Source organism: Prionailurus viverrinus, chromosome F2, assembly GCF_022837055.1.
Source record: "Prionailurus viverrinus isolate Anna chromosome F2, UM_Priviv_1.0, whole genome shotgun sequence".
In the NCBI taxonomy this organism is placed as follows: domain Eukaryota; kingdom Metazoa; phylum Chordata; class Mammalia; order Carnivora; family Felidae; genus Prionailurus; species Prionailurus viverrinus.
Genome location: NC_062578.1, coordinates 10,597,755 through 10,613,246, shown reverse-complemented (window position 1 = coordinate 10,613,246; position 15,492 = coordinate 10,597,755). Strand labels below are relative to the sequence as shown.

General features: G+C 39.8%; 1 protein-coding gene across 5 annotated transcripts in view; it reads left to right on the top strand.

Moving 5' to 3' along the window:
* Window positions 1–15,492, top strand: part of TOX (thymocyte selection associated high mobility group box) — a 308,315-nt gene that overhangs the window by 159,866 nt on the left and 132,957 nt on the right. The gene's annotated exons all lie outside the window — the stretch shown is intronic.

Genomic DNA, 15,492 nt, shown 5'->3' with positions numbered 1-15,492 from the left:
AAATAAAGTCTTTACAGGTGCAGGTTATTTGTGCTTCTGACGATAGACGAGTTAATCATTATAAGCTGCACATGTCACGAATCGCTTTCATTATCAACTGTTGGGGCAGTTGTCAATACAGGGCTACCTTTCTAACCAAAATCACATGGCCCGTGAGCACTGTATGGCGGCCTTCAGAACCTACCAGGTCGGGTAGCTTTTTTTTGCCCAAATGCACGATGTGATTGAAATCTTTCAAGAGCGCATTTGTAGCCATTTCGCTAGGAATGGTTGACAAGGTATTTAACCGTGAAAAGTGACGACAGAAGTCCAATGAAAACGTAAACGGTTACGTTTATAAAAGTAAATTCTGGGCTCTTTATTTTTAGACACTTAAAGACCAGGCCCTTTAATCCAGTGAGGACATTTAAAGCCGAACTATAACTGCCCCAAAGTGCGAGCATAACATAATGTGTAATAACAGTGTAAACGAAAATAAATGAATCAATGAAAACAAGGGAGAATTCATAGGAGCATTTTGTAGACATGAACTTTTTTTTTTTTTTTTCCTGGAAGAGCAGCAAAAACCATGGCAGTTTGAAGTTTCATGTATCAGTAACTGTGGTGTAAACCCTAGCACGGGAGTTTTCAATGCCTGCAAAGCTGTCCAAAGGGATTTGATAACGGGGATGGGTGGGGGAAACAGAGAACAAAAATAAAACTTGGATTTTTCTTCATGCTGCTTGTCAGTGAATTAATCTAATGTATATGTGAGGGGTGCACTTCGTGAAGCTTTGAAATTTCTTCGAGCACAAAATGTCTCGTGCTTAACTCAAAACAGAGGCAAGCCTGCCTCTCCATGAACTTTGCATTTAGAAGTCATTATGATCACTGCCTTCTCTGGCAGACATTCTGGAAACTACACTATACTGTTCAGACGAGAAGGTCATCTCTGAGTTCAAAGATCCGGACTCCATTTCCTTCCATTCAACTGAGTTGATCACTTTCAGGATACCTTTGGTAGGCTGAGCGTTGCATTTAGAATTCTTACTTCACAGAATTCATTCAGCTAAGTAGCCTCCGAGATCCATAGGTAGTTCTGAATAGGACTGTTTGATTAAAAAATGAAAAATGTTACTATTAATTTTCTTCTAACCATCAATCCCCAAACTGTACTGACAAGTTTAGTATTACGATTAGATTAAAGTAACCCAGTATCATCTCTTTGGTGCCTTTAGGGTTTTGAAGTGTAAGGGCTAATTGAATTTGTTTGAAACAGTAGAAACACAAACCCAATAAATGATTGCTGCTATAAAGCAACTGCTCCATTTCAGAGAATCATTATGTCTGTCTTAAAGACTTTTGGATAAAGGATTGGAAATCCAAAGCATATACATCATAACAACTTGGCTCCTTAGATTTTTAAATTCAAGTACGATGGATACTATTAAGCCCTGACTAAAATCAAACAACCAACATTAATTATTTCTTTTAATATTCCAATCAGGAGTTACTAAGAATGTTTTAAATACCAGTGAGAACATACATACATACATACCAGTGATAATTTATGAAAGAGTAAAGAGCCCCAAATACTTTCTGTGCTTTGTAAAAATATGGCAGGTTTGTGTGCCCGAAGCAAACTATTTTTTAATAATGTAGCACATATAAAAATGTTTCCAGAGTGTGCTCTTTTAAAAATTAGACTAATGCAAGATAATACATACTCTAGGGGGGAATAAACTTTGCAAATTACATAAGTTGAATGGCCTTAGCTAAATTTTACACTTAACGTTCCTTTTGTTTACTGTAATATAGTGTGTCCAAAAATTCATTACCTGGTATTCTTTTAGGGAAGTTTCATCAATGTATCCCTTTTGGCAACCATAAATAGGATTTTAGTCATCTTACAGGGAAAAAAAAATAGTTTTATTCCTTTTCCTACATAACATCAAACATCTGCATAGTTTAGTAATCCAAGATAACTTGCCTCGTAGCATTACTCAACAATTATAATTCCTGTTCAATTTTCAAATCAGTACATGCTTTGGGACTTACCGACTAAGTTGCTAAGTAGCAACATATGGTATACTACTGCTCCTGTGATGTTGCTGGGAGCAAATAGCATAATTCTAAACTTGAAATGATTTTTATAGAAAGCCAATGCTGGAATGGCTCCAGAAATGGAAGTACACTGTAAAAATTAATGATATTCTTTTAGACAGTCCCAAAGGGCTCTTTGGTACTATCTACTACATGCCTTCTATACCTCTGAAGCTAGTGTATACAGATCCTTAAAATTTTTTGCATATCATTCTGTAATTGATAGGCAGCTTTTAAATTGTGTACTACCTTATAATAAGCCTGACAACTATGCAATAAAAACCCATGACATTTCCACTTCTCCCTAGCTCCATTCTTGGAATATGGGCTATTTTCTCCTCTAATAGCTAGCTGTGAGTGTGCTGGCCACTCAGTACTTTAATTTAAATACCACTTAACCTTTTTTTTTTTTTTTTTTTTTTTTTTACCTTTGAGTGCATAGAATTTGAAGCATGTGATGCAAGACTTCTTTGTGTGTTTCTAGGCCCCGGCTAAGGGTGGACCATGTTGCTTGTTATCTCATGAGCTTGCAGATCTCCTCCCAAGTAGTTTGTGAGAAAATGGGAGCATGTTAAAGAAAGGAAATCCAGATGTGAAGTGTGGACAACAGTCCTTCATAAAGTCACTTCTTTTTCATTTTTAACTCGTCATGTCTGATTGACCAATATGGCGGAGTAGAGAACAGCAAGGCAGGGGGGATCTGGCTTCCCACCTTAGCTCTCACTCTTCCCTGGAATCTTGCAAACCCACTCAACTCTGACTCACATGCCCTGAGGCCCCTTTCCTTGAAAAACTCAAGCCCCTGTCTCCAGCCCCTAGAATTATGGTACCTTCAGTAGCTCCTTATATGTGATTCTACTCAAGATATAAGTGTTCATTTCAAGTAAATACATCAAAGGAAACAGAAGAGGAATCTGGTTCTCTTGATTTAAACTATGTCACCAAGGTTATTTGTTTGTGTTTATTTTTTTTTCTTTGAATCCAATCTTTTTTTATTTATTTGTGTTTCATTTTGAATATGTGCCATTACTTTGTCTCCTTCTTTCTTTCTCTATGGCAGTTTCCAGAATATGATTTTCTGTTTTCTGTTCATTCTAAGCTTCCCACTCACACTGGTGACATTTTCTCCAGTTCTCTGGATGCAGAAACATTCTCATGCATGCCTCTGTTGGGGTACTATGTGAAAAAGTTTGAGAAGGACTGATCTTTTTTATGCAAGAAATAATCACTTGATGGGGGAATCACAAGGTTTTTATGGTGTCAGGTCATAGAGAAGCTTAATGCTCAAGACAGTTACTTGACTGAACCATATTTTCAATAAATCACTTCCTCCTTGACCTTGGCTTTTACTCTGCTAAACCATTTCCTTCTGTTTGGTTTCTGTCCTTACTTCCTTGCTTGCTTTATTCCTTCTCTCCTCCTTTTCCTCCTTTCTTCTTTTTTTTTTTTTAATTTTTTTAATGTTTATTTTTGAGAGAGAGAGAGAGAGAGAGAGAGAACGAACAGGGGAGGAGCAGAGAGAGAGGGAGACACAGAATCCGAAGCAGGCTCCAGGCTGTGAGCTGTCAGCCCAGAGCCCGACGCAGGGCTCGAACCCACAAACACATGACCCAAGCCAAAGTCGGACGCTTAACTGACTGAGCCACCCAGACACCCCACTTGTTTCTTCTTCTTACTCTCTCTCCTTCCTTCCTCCTTATTTCCATGAATACCTATCCTTTAAACTTGAACTAATTTTTATGGTTAATTCTGAGCATCACAGTAAGCCTGAAGTATTAAATGTCCTGACCTGAGGTCTGATTTTGGATTATTTTCAGTTTGTGCAGGTTTCCCTTTGCTTCTTTTCTTTTCCCCCACAGAAATCCTGTCTCTTACCTGGTTCCTCAAATCTCAAGATGAAAAAACACAATAATCGGGGCACATGGGTGGCTCAGTTGGTTAAGCATCTGACTCTTGATTTCAGCTCAGGTCATGGTTCGTGAGTTTGAGTCCTGCATCAGGCTCTGTGCTGACAGTGCAGAGCCTGTTTGGGATTCTCTCTCTCCCTCTTTCTCTGTTCTCCCCTGCTCATCCTCTCTCTCTCTCAGAAATAAACAAACATTTAAAAATGTAATGATAAAATAGATGCAATATTATTTTTTCCTAGAATCTTAAAACTGAGCATTTAACACATTCCATATCACGTATTTTGAATATCAAAGTCAAAGGGCATCTAGATATTAAGGGCAGCCCTCTCGTGTGAGTTTCAGGTTTGATTTCTAACTCCACTTGGCTCCTATTCCTGACTGCAGCTCAGACTCAACATAGTAATTCATCAAATCAACATTCATCACCTCCAACCTACTCCCTCACCCCTCAAGCTTTCTTATTTCCTATATTGTCTATAGTCGTGAGAGGTAGCACCACTCTACACAGTCACCAAGACACCAAGAGCGTCTCCCTTATGACTCAACCCTGAGTGAATCTCAGATAGCGTTGATTCTGCTTTTGAACCTGTCTCTTCTTTCCTTCTACGTAATTACTGCCTGAGACCCGGGCTTCAGAGTTTCTCATTAACTTCTCCCATGTCACCTCACTTCCACCTTTCCATTTCTCCTCTTCCTGTTGCCGAATGCTCCGTGTCTCTTCCCTCTTCCACGCCTCTCTAGTGTGTAGTCGGAGTTGTCGATGTACATGTTTGTCCCTCTGTGGCCTGTAGCGAACTTGTAGAACTGGTACCCACTTCCTCGTCTTGCCCACATGATTGCAAGCTCTTGAAAACAAGGCTCACCCTGGTTTCTCCTTGTATCTCCTGTGCCTAGAGTGTCTGACATCAGAAGTATTGTTTGTTAAAAGATGAGTCGGTGATTAAAATATTTTGCGTACATTTTAAAAAAATCATATGAGCTCTTTGAGTCTTCTACTTGCGGTGACTTTTCAGTGCTGCACTGAAGCCACTTAGCAATTCTGGCCCTGCTCATTTCGTTCCAGTAACTTCTCTGCATCCGGGCGCCATTGCCTCGACACATCAAAAAAAGGCACCAGCACTCCCGACTCTGCAGCGAATCACTTCAAGTACAGGACTCAAAGAATTAATGTGATAACAAACTAGATCATAATAGGTAGTTTTTCCTACAATAATATTGTGTTACTGTTTTTTCATAAGCAATCCAATGGCCATGGAACCAATAGGATTCTCCAAGTTCTTTGTGTACATTAGTTTCTTAAATCTACTGTTAGAATTACAATGTTTTGAGACCTGCAAACATATTAGAAACAATATATTTTTAATTACATGTTTTCTAATGAGAAAATTCTCTAGGTTAGAGTATAAATGAGGTATGAAAAAAAGGGCCTAGAAAGCATAATATTTTAAGGAGCATTTTTGGAAAACACACACACACACACACACACACACACACACACACACCTCCCTTGACTACGGGCCATAAAATTTCCGTGATTGTGACATAAATTTCAACTATAAATTAGACCAATTACTTCTAGATTGGTTCCTTTTGGCAGAAATTTCAGGAATAAAGTCAACTTGACTTTTTGACCGTTGACCCAATAAAATGGCAAAGCTGCCATGCTTTGAGTAATCTAGTTAGTCCAACAAAGTCTGGCATCTTAACAAGCCCAAACTAGTTACTCAAACCAGTCTTCAGTGTAACATTCAAATGATTACTCTGCGCAGTCCCGGAGGTATTCATTACAGACAAAATTGCTCTTGTTGCCTTGCATACAAGCTGAGTTTTCAATGGGAAATGAAAGGAAGCCCGGAAAAATAGGCCACCTAATTAAGTTAAACTACTCTAGCATTTGGCTTGACATCTTCATTACTCAAAATTAAAAAGATGCTTCACTTGAGCACACAAGTTACTATTGTTTATGTTGTTTTCTTCCTAAATTGGCTTCTTACATGGAAGTCTGTTTTTCAGAATTATATCTTGAAATAGCTTGCATATTTCTTACAGTTTATAAAAATGTCTTAATAGCTGTATGGATTCTGAACACGGGCGCCATACAAATATATATCTTGGAGCTCTTGATGGCCAAACACACATCAGTCTTTCTGCATATTTTCTTGATCATTTACATATTGGTATGACTGAAATTTAGATGATTTTTTTAGCCAGCCAGTCTTTATTATTATTATTATTATTATTATTATTATTATTAGTGGGGTATTGACTCTGTTAGCTGTAAATGATCAGTTACATGAGAAATATGATTCCTCAAAAAAAAAAAAAAAAAACTTTAAGGAGACCATAAGATTTAAACTGAGATTCATTTGTCCAGTAGAAGTGTTTTATATCAACCTCTCTAGCAGAGCTATTTTGGGAAATTTTCAAACATAAACACATGTAGAGCACATCTACTGATTGCCAGTTCCCACTCATTGACACTAATGAGGCAGCTGACAGGTTAAATGTTGTGTGTCATATACATTTCCAAGCTGTGGGATTTGTGAATATAAGACTCATTTTTTATTTCACAGAATGAATGTTTGTTGCTGAGTATGCTTGTGAATTTTATGATAATTGTTTAATAGTATGTTTTTTTAAGGCATTAGGGAAATGCATTTCAGTGACAAAAACTCTGAATGTATCTGAGTGGAATAGCGTTGGTGGTAAGAACAGATTCTCAAAAAAACATTGAGCTTTGTTTGGAGGATGGTGTGCTCAATGGTCCGCTGTTAAGTGACACCAAGGCATTTTGGCGCAGGGAAGGGTGCTATGTCTCCAGGACACTGCCTGACCAGTTCTACAGGTGCACTTGGTACGTTTTGAACGTAGCCCATCGGCTTGTTCAAAATTGTATTTTGTGGATTTGCTCTCTAGCATGTGAACAATTATGAAAAGCTAGATGATCCTTCCTGTGAAGTTTTGCAGTGTAGAACTTGCTAGATTTTTCGTCTGGCACGTATTACAGTAAACCTGTCACTAAAGAATGTCTACAAAATAGGTATGGTATTTCAAGTTAAGAATAGTAACATGTTGAATGATGTCATCTGTCTATGCCAACTCCATTTTCCAAGGCACTTAAAGATTGTTCGAAACAAACACTAACATTTAATCACACCAGTACCTCAGATAGAAACGATTTTGCCCATTTTTAGCGTCAGAACACTGAGGCTTGGAAAAGCTGAGGTTTTTGCCACCCACCCGTATCTCTCCTGAGACCTCCTTCTTCATATCCTCATCTGCCACCTAAACACCTTTAAAAAGTGTCAAGTTTCCCTTTGTAGTTTCAGTTCCTCGGTTTTGGAACAGACTTAGCTAGACTTCCCAGAAACACAGGTTTCAGTTTAATCTTTATGTCTATCCGTATTTTTTTTTCTCTCTCTCTCCTGTGGTTTTGTTTTTTTTTTTTTTTTCTGATCTATGTTATTTCACAGTTTGGATATAAAAACATATAACTATAGCCCTAGTGGTTTGAAATTAATTGGTGCCTGTCTTGGAAAATATTCTCCATACATTCCTTGCTGCTTATACGTTATAATTGTTCCTGTCGCAAGCAGAGTCAAGCAAATGACATCTTAGTCCCACCATTGTATTATTCAAATGGAAGAGCCTGCTCTGAAACTCACAAGGACTCTCATGGTCATTGTTTAGGCCAAACGTTATCGACTTCTTGTATGTAGGCTTCCCGGTATGCAACTGGGGGGTCTCCTTGCATTTCAGAAAGCCCTCCTTCAAGAAGGGCTAAACCTACTGTGAGTTGCAATTTTCTGAAGGCACGAAGCAGAGTGGCCTAGGACGAATGGGGTTCAGGGCAGGTAATAGGATTGCAGGGGTGGGGCAGGGCTAGCTGCCCCAGACACAAGTTGCCCTCAGGGAATCCTGAACTCCTGGATACTGTGACTACTGAGCTGTTTCTTTCTTTTGCTCTGACTTCAGTGAAACGTCTTGCTTGTCAAGATGATGGTAAGTTGTAGTGGGAAGCTTCTGCTTGACTAGAAGTTTAGGTTAGCGCTCCCCGACCCCCACGGTAATGAATGAATTAGATCCATAATAATAATAAAAGCTGTCAGTTGGCAGTCCCCTGTGTCTGGCAAGGAACTCAGCAAAAGCTTTGCATACATTATCTCATTTAATCCTTATAACAGTTCAGTGAGGATGACAGAGGTACAGTGCTTGGCCAAACAGCAAAAAGCTGGTAAGTATCAGAGCTAAGATTCTGGGCTAGGAAAGCCTCATGCCCCAGCCAAATTCCATCCTCGCTCAGCTAGTCTTTGTTTTATTGTAGAACGTCAAGGTCGGATGTTGACGGACTAACCTCAGCCACCTCGTTAGTACTGAGAGAACTGCTCAGTTCTGTTACACGTGTGAGAATATTCTGAAAAATATTAGGGTGGACCAAATGAAATTGCCAATTTCCATCGTTTACCTACAAAAGCAGCAATTTCATAATCTAATTTCAGTTTCATGTCTCCTACTCGTTCAAACACATATAAAAGCTGTACAAAGGTGAGGTGCTTTTGCGGTCCCTGTTTCTTTTATTCATTTATCCAGGGCGACGATTCCTTCCTTCCCTTCTTTTCTAGTCTTACCCACCCCTTTCTCACCACTTCTGTCCTGTTTCCTCTGTCTTCTCACAGCTCTTCTTGTCCAGGGCTGGTACACTTTTCCCGCCCTTCACACTTTTCCTTCCTTCCTCTGGGCGGTAAATAAAGTACGAGGCTTCCCACAGAAGACCCTTCCGGCTACTCTTCCCCAGGGATCCCACTTCTGGGTCACTAAACTGAGGAAATTGTCTCCAGTTGTTCAACTTTTTTGTTTCTTCCATGTCCCTGTCTTCAGCTCCACTTGTGTAAGCTTGTTTTCTAGCAGAGGCTGGAGGACGTAAGATGATCCTCAAATATCTAAGGATCCACTTAGGGTTGATTCCTGGTAAAAGATCCCAAGAGTAGGAATTGCCTCTGAGAGGCTGGTGGGTAGAAACAGGAACCCCCCTTTCCTGGCTCCCCTTGATTGGGGGAGGAGACAAACCAAGAGCACAGACCATCTGTGTAGTTTTCCTCCTCTGCCGATCTGGCTTCTTTGTGAAGAATGTGATTTTACATCCCCAACACTTACTGATTTCCACGCAACAGGCAAAAATGTGAAGAGTGGCCGTAAACACATACACCATGTATTGTTAAGTGTACGTATGAAATATGTACGTATAAAAATAGGCCAGCACTCAGTGCTCAATTCCACGCCGGCTGCCGGCATGTGACTGAGCAAATAGAACTTGACCAAAAATCAATTTAACACAGGTTGTTTTTTTTTTAAAAAGAAAATTTATCAAAGCTTAAAGGCTGTATGTGGTGTTCCGTGGTATATTAAAACCCAGTGCATTTTATTCAGTTATTACATGTAAAAAAAAATAAATCTGTAATGATGCTATCACTGTCCTCTCTACCCACCTCGTTCTCTAAGTCCAAGCAAATCATTTCACCTCTTTGCACATCATTTTCCTTAACTGCAGAGGGGAGGCATAATTTCCAGGGTTTTCTCTGGGATTCCATTTGAGCATAAATATAGAACTCTAGAACAATACCCGAAGGGGGAAAAAATGCATAAGGTTATTCATCACAATGTGGCTCATAACAGAAAAATCAGAAACCCTAAATATTTGGTAATAGGGAACCAATAGGATAAATTATGGAACATGCACACGATGATATAATGTGCAGCCATTTAAACAATAATGTAAATGATATTTATTGGCATGGAAACTCATTCATGATTCATTTTCAGTGATCAGATTAAATTATGTGATGGAATAATAAAATAATATAAATAATAATGTAGCAAACAATTTATTGATTGCTCGTAGGAGCCAGTATATGACTCAAATTATTTATATTATCTCATTCATCTCATTTAATGATGATTACCCTTAATGAATTGAATACAAATGTCATCCCTATTTTATAGATTTGGAAACTGAGGCTTAGAAAAATTCAGTCCCTACACCTACTAAGAGGTCAGCTGAGATTTTCATATCGTGTTTCTACCTTCAAAATCAGAGCTCTATGATCTGACTTAAAAACCCAAAACGAAATAGCAAATATGGAGTATATACAAAATCTTGAAAGACATACATTTTTTTTTAAATGTTCATTTATTTTTGAGAGAGAGAGAGACACACAGAGTGCGAGTAGGGGAGGGGCAGAGAGAGAGGGAGACACAGAATCTGAAGCAGGCTCCAGGCTCTGAGCTGTCAGCACAGAGCCTGACACGGGGCCCGAACTCACGAACCACGAGAGCCAAAGTCGGACCCTTAACTCATTGAATCACCCAGGCACCCCAAAAGACACACATGTTTTAATAGTGGTTTGTTTTTTTTTCCTGAGTGGATGGACTAACAGTGATTTCTTTCCATAGGTATATATTTTTCTGGTTAACATGGATTATTTATAAAATAAAGCAAAAAAAAAATGTTGAACTGAATCTCAGAGTGTATGAACTCAATGTGAGAATTCAAAACATCTGAAAAACTAAAAACAGTATAGCTGCGTTTGTACATAAAATTGTGTGCTCAACAGTGAAATTTCAATGTTTTAATTACCCTCTTAAACGCTCAGTACAGAATGACAACTTGTTACCAGAGGAACATCTTTGGGCCCCTATTAGGGTTTCAGAAGTGACTCCTGCTCTTAATCTGTTCTTCCTAATCATTCCTGTGTGCATTGTGGCTTATGGGGGGCGGGTGGGGGGGAGAGTACGTTATTTATTTCCCAAAAGCTTGTTTTTTGTGTGTTTTGGGGAGAATCGCTTTGTTTTGTCTTGTTTTTTTAACCAAAGGGGAGGCCCATATGACAACAGCCCACAACACTGGTTTTAAAGTATCCCCTAGAAATGTGACTCGGAGACTCACGTAGGCCCCCAAACAGTACTGAGAGGAAATAAATGTTCCCCATTTCAGTATCATTAATAAAGTGTGGCAGGAGAAATGCCTATATGTAAATGCTAAGAACTTTTCTGGAAGTCTGTGGAGAAGTGGCCTCAGCACCAGCCCTGATTCACAGAAGAGTGTTGGACTACTTTGCCCTCCCCATCCCCGATCTGAATGTGCTTGGCTCACTGCCCCAGGACCCCTGAATCCTCAAAGCTTCAGCCTATTCATGGAATCAAAGCTCACCCAGTCCTGGCCCTAAGCGCCAATGAGAGCCATTCGCTGGGGCGGCCTCAGGTCAACCTCAAGCTTTCCGGTCTCATTCAGGCTTTACACACTGGGTTTTCAGTTATGAAAAAACATAATCCAATAAAAACCAGTCCCAGTAGAGGACTGACTTGGGCTCAGGACCCCCAAGTTCGTTTTGGTCAGGAGGGCCGATCTTGCCCTTGAAGTTTTCTAAGAGTTGAAGACGTGACCTTGCTGTCGAATCTCCCTGCCGCCTTGTCCAGACTCGCTCATTTGCTGGTTTTATGATCCTCCCGCGATCACGTAGTGCATTTCCGCGCAAGTGTCTGATATCCAGGCCTTGGTTTTTTTTTTTTTTTTCCTGATATCCAGGGTAAATCTGCTTGTTACGATCCCTTCATCATCCCAGCTTCAAGTAGTTCTACTTCCGTTTACACTTGATTCCAACACGCTCTTTATTGGGAGCCTAAGTTTTTAAATATTTTCTGACTCACCTCCCTCATAACAAACTGCATCTCAGAGTTCTCTGTATCTCAAATCCCACTCTGGAGGATGCCTTACGCATAGTAGGTACACAACAAATGCTCTGAGGCGCTTGTGGCCTTTTGCTTATTAGCACAGGTCACAAAGATTAATGAGCGTAAATAAAATAAATTTTGTACTTTTTACCAAAAAAAAAAAATTGCACTTTGATAACTGTTGCTTGAAAAATTAGCACATTGTGTGTTTTTAAATGAAGATGATTTATTGCTATTGTCTAACATGTGAGGAAAGACAAAAAAATTGTTTGCAGGATCATTGGCTTGAGCACATCAATGGCACTGTTGGACAATTCTTGCTGAGTGTTAAGATGATTTATGTAACAGACCGAAGCTTTCCACAGTAATACATTATAGTCTCAAGCTATCAGCCCTTGTTCCTGCAGAGACAAAAGAATCTGAAAAATACCTACTTTTGAAGGTCTTCTCAAAAGAAATTGGAGCTAATGTTGATGCTGTTTAAACTCTTTCGAGAGAAATCACCATTACATGCAATGTCTTAACTTCTGAAAACACATACAGGAAGTTTATCATTTTTCTTTTTGAAAAAACTCATTTTTCGAATAAACTCTTCAGTTTACTCTCCTTTGCATTTAGTTCTCTGAATCATGCAACAAGAATTTTCAATAAAGGATGAAACATATTTAAACATTGGTATTTTTCTATCCTGAAATTTCGGGAATTATGTTACAGATTAAAAATTAAGGCGTTCCATAGATGTGTGATGGCAGTGCTATTTATTTATCTTTCAAATAAAGATCTATGTGAGAAACATATTTTACAATGTTATAACCATAGCCATATTTTTAGTATATGCATGATTGCATGAAGCCATCACATAATTTAAAGGTATGTACAAGATGATATCTTTTGAATTCTTCTGAGTTATGGGACTTCTTGTCACCAAAGATTGAGTGCTCTGTATAATGATTGCAATGTGTGGACAGAGACTCACAAAGACAAGACCCCTCTGGTAGGGAAACCAGATTTTAAAAAGAGAAGAAAAGGCAAAGTCCAGAAGAGAGTTCCCATTATTTGTTCCTGGTCAGCATACATGAACACTCTACCTAGATGGTATGAAAACATGAATTCTCTGTAGTCAAAAGAAAAATCCTAATTAACATCCCACTTCCAGATGCAGTCATGTAGGATAAGAATAAAAAACAAGAACAGGCTGCAGCAAAAGGCAATGTGGATTGCAGAAGGAGAAAATGTAAACAGGATACCCGGGTCATGGAATATGTTAAGCAATATGATTAAAAAGGAATGCGAGTATGTAATTAAACAGACAGGGGGAATGAGATCTTCCAGAAACCAGGTGAGAAATTTCCTTTCCCTTGTCACTAAAATAGGGGTCCTGGGAGGGTTCAACAGGGGCAGGGGTAATGGCTTTAGCCAAGTGGCTAAAAAAGCGTCCAAACAGGTCAAATCAAAAGAGATTGGAAGGATCCTCTGTTACTTTCCTGTGACCCAGTCTCTTGGTTCAAGTCTCAAAAACAAGCCGTCTGATTAGCAGTTTTACCTCCTTGCCAAGAATCTCCCGGTGAAGACAGCCTTTCCATAACACAAGGCAGTATGTTAGCAAGGATGGCTTTTGTTGCAAATTTAGACACTGAAATTGTGGTTCCCGAGTTCATTGGCCTTTTCCCCGGGTCAATAGGAGTGGAACTGTCAGGAAGCCATCAGTCCGGGCTGCGGGTCTGCCTGCGCAGTTCCCGGAAAGAGCAGAGTTGTGGCCCTCTGCAGGGATAAGTAGGTGTCCTGCGAGCTTTTCAGCAGCCCTCACCTGCTCGCTGGTTCCCCCTATCATTTTATTCTTTAATTTCAAAAATGCAATTTCATTCCATTAAGATAAAGGCAAGACTTTATCTCAGCTACTTAGGAGGAGCACTGGAATGAACGCATTACGTATGAACGGGGCTATAGTTTGTTTCAGTGTGAGTTCTGTTCAATGGCAAATACGCCGAAATTCCTTTATAATGATGTCTAAACCCTCTCCTCTACTGTCTGTCGTTGTTTGTTTTCTTGGACATGACCCATTCCACGGCATGTATAGACCCACTTAATAATAGCTGTAGCTATGCTAAAGCTGCCATTTATCAAGAACATTCTGTGTGGCAGACATAGATTAGTAGGCTTTTTACCTACCTTATGTTTTCGCTTTCAATGCTCAACAGAACCCCATGAAGCAGGTTTTGAAACAGGCTCGCAAAGAGGAAGAAATCAGCCCGAGAACCCACACTAATAAATGCTTCAGAGAACCTAGATGCAGTTCCTATCTTCTGGACTCCAGAGCCTCAGGTCCTTCCAGCACGCTCTTGGCTGTTCTTGTCAGTCACTGAAGGAATCATTATGAGTACTCTCAACTGACCCCCAAATCTATAATTTTTAATAATTTTATAATTTTTAATTCTATATTTTTATAATTTTATAAATATAATATATTTATAATATAATTTTATAATTTTTAATACTACTTTAATGTTTCCAACGGTCCCTTTGTGGCCTTGAAAAGTTCCTGCGTATTTTGGAATTAGCCAAGCCTTGTGTCAGTACAGCCCGCTTCAATCCACATTCTATGACTCTTGGCTTCTGTTCCCTGGTCACACAGTAGAGCTGTCCTATGCCACATCCCAGCACCAGCGACATGATGAGACTCTCCTGTGTCTAGGACCAGTGAGTAGCTTCAGATCAGAGAGAATCTGGTTAAGTAGCAATAATATAACTTTGAGTTCTTTGAATCATTTACATCGTACAGATTGGCTGTTATTTAGAGCAAATCACTTTGCATACTTGTTTCCAATTTACCTTTCGTGAACCTGGTGAAGAGGCAAGATAAAATTAAAAATATTCGCTTGAATTTTGTGCCACTATCCCTGAATAATTTCTCCATGTGTATAGATGGTCACCCTTGACTTTTATCATTCCCCGGGGAGAAGGCAAGCTGTATGGCTCAGTCTGCTGGTAAGATTCTGATCTCTAGACTAGAAGGGGTAACAGGCACTGTGAACAGTGATAAGGAATACGATGCCACCTTGAAAGTCCATACCTGTTCTCCAGAATTCTACTCTCGAATCAAGCCCTGTGGATCCTCAGAGGACCTGGGGTTGACTCCTTGGTGGTCTCTAATTCAGGCTTAGAAAACACAAAACAAAACATAGTCCTGCTTCTCATGAAATATGTAAGGGCCTTAGAAAGGATTCTTGGTCCCAAGACAAGTGGAGAATGAAAAATACTTGAAACTCATGGCCTTTCTGAGACTTGAAGGAAGGAAATAAGCCCAAGTCAGAAGGGCCCTAAGTCAGTAGACAAGTGTAGTAGGTCCACTGTATCACCCAAGGATGACCTTAACAGAAGACTTTTGGGACTACCCATCCGCTGCTTTCATCACAGTGTCCCTGTTCCTTTGCTCAGAATACCTTCTCGTTGGCTCTATACTTACCTGTATAATTAAGCCCTTGCTGCTGGCCAGGCATGGGGCATCAGACCTGCTGTTCCCAAGGGATCCTGATGTGGAGCTGAGGCTTCCATGGGGTCCTTAGCTGATGTTCTACCTGTAGGAGGGACTAGGTTTCAGCCACTTCTGAGAATCCAGGAGCCCCAAACCCACCCTCAAAAGTCCTCTGGGACCTCTGTGTCACTACAGAAGGGCGAGTGCAAGCCATTTCAGGACAGATCAGCAGGCCACACTACCTTGCGCCAGCCTTTCTCGAGCTACTTAAGCCTTCATGTCTCTAGCAGGATAGTTTTGTCT